The sequence below is a fragment of the Apis dorsata genome, unplaced genomic scaffold (assembly GCF_000469605.1).
Source record: "Apis dorsata unplaced genomic scaffold, Apis dorsata 1.3 scaffold_312, whole genome shotgun sequence".
Taxonomy (NCBI): domain Eukaryota; kingdom Metazoa; phylum Arthropoda; class Insecta; order Hymenoptera; family Apidae; genus Apis; species Apis dorsata.
The window spans coordinates 324454-329239 of NW_006263584.1; the positions used below are offsets into that span (position 1 = coordinate 324454).

The 4786-nt window shown below is 34.4% G+C and overlaps 1 long non-coding RNA gene across 1 annotated transcript in view; it reads left to right on the forward strand.

Annotated features, from left to right (window-relative positions):
* Nucleotides 1–4786, forward strand: part of LOC116185877 — a 26964-nt gene that overhangs the window by 1255 nt on the left and 20923 nt on the right. The gene's annotated exons all lie outside the window — the stretch shown is intronic.

Sequence of the window (4786 nt, forward strand, 5' to 3'; positions counted from 1 at the left end):
TGCACAGCCTATTTAACTTAACGTTTACTCGGTGTGTATACGTATAGCTAGGGATTGCGAAGGGAAATATAGAAAAGTGCGTTCCGAGAAATTCGCACACCTGTTGGCGGTGTTGAGCGGCAACAAGAAAGGGGCGATTCTTCGTGGAACATCTTGCGCCAACTACCACGTTTTCGCGTATGGGGATGGATAAACGATGGATGGAGCGAAAGAGGAAAGAGGACGATTTTGCAAGGTCGATTTTTATCGTATCCGATACGATAAATCCGGAAGAATCATTTATTTTTCAAACGTCCGTTTGATGTTGGCGCGTAGCACTGGCAAGTAAAAGTTTATTTAATTTACGTTTTATAATTTTGCATCTACGTGGTATACACAGTCCTAGAAATACCCGAGCTGCACTGTGTTTCATATTTAGTAGCTTTTAACGTATGATTATTTTAAAAACGGTAAATATAGATAAGATCAGAAATTGAGGTATAATTTTGTATATATACGTACATAGCACGTGATCCAATTATTTAAAAATGAATGGGTTAATCGAATCTGTTGTTCTAGTTTCAAAGAGAGTATGATTTTTGTTAAATTGGATTTTAAATAAAAAATTAGTGTTAATAGTAATTTTAGTAGCTTTCAAGGTATGATTTTTTTTAAAATAAATATAGGTAAGGTGAGAAATTGAGGTATAATTTTGTATAGTATAGTATGATTCAATTATTCAAAAATGAATGGATTAATCGAATCATTATTTTTAAAAGGATAATTTTTGTTAAATTACATTACACTATTCTAAAAATACCTGAGCTAATTATTTTGATTATTTTAAAACGATAAATATAGGTAAGGTCAAAAATTGACGTATAAAATATATCATGGTCCAATTATTTAACAATTGAATGGGTTAATCATTGTTACAATGATTTAAAAAAAGCGGTACAATTTTTTAAATTACATAAACTGTAATAGCTTTCAACATATGATTTTTTTTAAACGATATAATATAATAGGAATATAAATAGGATCTGAAATTGAGACATACATTTCTATATAAAATATATCACATACTATATACATAGTCCAATTTAGCAATGAATGAGTTCAATCGAATCATTGTTTCAAAAAGAGTTTCAAAAAGAACGATATAATTTTTATTATAAATTGTCGATTTAAACAAAAAAAAAATCACACCGTCCTGTAAAAGTATTCAAACTGTTCGGTATTTACCATTTTCAACTTATGATTTTTCAAACGATAAAATTAATCGAATCATCGTTACGCTTTTTTGCATATCTATTTAAAAAAAAAAAAAAGAACATTACCAATTCGATCTCTCTCAAAATTATTTCCTTTACTTCTTAAAACAATTCGAGATACGCGTTTATCCAGATGAAGAAAATCATCTATCTGAGAATGGAGTAAAGAAGTAAAAGTAGAAGGGGACGAGAGACTAGGGGAGAAAGTCTGGCAGCGATATTAGACTATTTTGCCACGTGAGAATGATCCGCGGATTCACTATACGAAGGCAAGATATTTTGCGTTTTATATATATATATATATATTTATCTCTTCGTTCGTACGATGCATTATCGCGCCGCCTCTCGCATTAAGGCGGGGAATAATTAATAGGGGCCGTGTACGATTCACAGATTACAGCTGTGCGCCCGTTAATATTTAGAGGAGAGAACGAATTGAATCCCGATATTCGGCCGTGTGTCTCATTAAACGAGCTTCGAAGGCAATTAAACATGACTAACATATTTGTAACGGTCGATGAATGGGCAGAAAGCCCCATGGGCCGTGACTACGCGACTCTCCGACCGAGGGTAAACATTCGTATATGCGCGCAGTTTAAACCGTTCATACGTTAGTTATCGCGCGGCCGCCGTCGCTGCCGCCGTCCAAACTGTGCACGTGTGCGCATACGCAGTATAAACGGCAAAATATTACCGAGCGTTCGAGCGTTAAACGATAAAAATATATCCGTTAAATTCGAATATACGGAAGATGGTATCGCGATTACCGATTAAGTAAACCGAAATTTCATTTCGAATCGTACGAAATTGTTATATAACCGTTTCATCGAACTGTATCAATAATTACACGAGAATCGTATCGTGAAATAATTTTCACGTTTCATCGCGCTCACATCGCCTTCCCATCTTAATTACCCCGTTTTATCCGTCTTTTAGATAAAATTATCCAATCTTTCAAATGCATTTCGCGTATCTTACGACAATTATAACATCGTAACGTAACTTCGAAACTTGAATTTAATCACTCGAATCAACGTTACGTTGATTCGTCAAAATTGCATTATGATAAATTGATTATGCCAATACTTATAATAGGCACGAATTTTTCATCTTTCCATTCCAAAATTTTCCATTTCTTCACCTTCGATGCATTAACCCGAGTATTTTTATCGTTTAAATATATCAGACAACGAGCTATTTGAATATTTCGGTATTGAAATCGATAAATGGCGTTTTTTTTCTTTTTCGTGTATCGGTTCCGTCCGAAACGGGCTCAATGGCCTAGAAAACAGCCCCGGTGCCAGTGGCTCTCTTTTAACCGGGGTTAACGATCTGAAGGGAGTTTCGGCCACCGCTGTTCTCGGACAACCGCCCCGGAAACTCGACGCGTCGCGTCGCGCGTTGAAATTGTAAATGGCCCCGTGAGACGGCTCGCGAGACTTGAAGCACCGGCTGGTGCACTACTGGTCGAGGGAAAAGTTGCGAGTGGCGGACGGGAGAGGAGAATGATTGAGAATTGCGATTAATATAAAATCCAATTATTAATTGGTGATTATTAAATAATCATTGATCAATCAAAAAAAATATACATGATTCTGTTAATCTACTTAAAAATGAGCGATGGTCGTGAAATAAATAATAACAGCGTTCTAACAACGTTCTTATTTTTTAAAATATTGACGGATGCATCCCTGTATGTATTTTGCACCCATCACATCTTTGAAATTTAAGTCCTCAATTATGAGAACGAAATGCAATGGTTAATAAATAAGAAAGTTGTGATCAATGTTCGCGATTGCTTTATTAATTATTAATCACGAAATGATTACATTTTTGATTATGATCTGTATTGTAATAACACTGTGAATATTTTCTTTTTAGAAATATATATATATATATATTTTAGATAGTTTTTTACATAGAAAACTCTTATAAATTACTTATTTATTTTTAGTGTATTAATTTGCTTTTAATACAACAGGTATTTCAAACATTTTATTTAATAATTTGTGCGTTTATCATTGCACCTTATAAGCATAAATGACAATGGTGTATCATATATAAAATAAAAATTCTATTTTTATTAAATTAAATTATTAAATTATTAATTATTAAATTAAATAATATTTAATCTTAAATTTCATTGTTCACGCATATATGTAATATTTCTTTGTTTTGGATAATAGATAAATTTCTGATTTGAAGTATCACGATAATCGTTAACGATCATTGAACAATTACAAATTACAGAAGCTAATCACGATTACCGATTCATTTCAATGATAATCGATTACAGTTACTCAAATGATCAAATTATACATCAAATTACATTAAATGATCAAACAGAAATTGCAAAAAAGAATTAATTACCGCCCGATTCTGACAAGAATCCATCATCCCCCTTTTCCAAATTTCGCGGACGAGGATATTTTCGAGGAGGATACTTTCAAAACGATGAAACTAATAACCAAACTTGCTTCAATTATGAACGAATATTTGAAAATTATTGTCACAGAGATTTTGGGGGGTCGAAATAATTGTTCGTAATCGAACTGTTGTTACGAAAAATTGAATGGATCGCGTTGAAAATTGTCTTGGAGGATTCCTTCGATGTGGGGAAGGATAAATCGAATAATTATTAAACAAAATTCTTTCGTTTCATTTTTTTCCGCGTCACGTCCACTTGTGCGCACATAATCTTCGACCCGCGCCCTACGTAATACGGAATTTATACGACGAAATTATACGACACGGAACAATTCATTTTATTGTGTTTCGTGCGTTGTCTCGTAGAGAAAAATCGATGAAAATCATGTTTGGGGGAATCGAGAAAAACGATCGAACGAATTTGATAAATTTAAACTTTTGCTTATTTTATCCCCGTTTTAATTTTAGACGATATAATCGATTTTAATCAATCGAATAACGCTCCGGTTGATTTATTCCCCAAGTTTGCAAGTTCAACGATGCGATGCGTCGCCAATCTCGTTCAAACCGGCGGACTTTGATTTATGTTAAATGGATCTAATTGACCTAATGTCCAACGGTCGTTGATTTCCATTTATTTCAACACGATGATGATGGGGACACGGAATGGAATAATTCCCGTATCGATTCGCGTATCGAACTATCCTCCCCCCCCCCTCCTCCTCCCCCTCCATATCCTTCTCTATCCTTCGAAATTTCTCCGATACGGTAACACGATATTTCGAACAATTTTCGACGTTAACCACGTTCCGCGAATAGATATTCAAAACGTATACAGCTTTAAAATCATCATCGCGCCAACGCGTAACAACGTGCTTTAACGCGTTGTTCGTTAAACACGCCTAATGGTGGTTACGATTATTGATTTTGGATGATGAAACTGTAGCTAATGATAGAAACTCATCGGTTGAAAAATCGCGTTCGATCGATTTTAATTAGAATTACGCGCGAAATTTTTATAATTGACGCCACTTGAATTGACATTCGAGAAAAAGAGAAAGAAAAATTTAATGAGAGAGGGGGGGGAGGGGGGGGAGGAGAGAGAG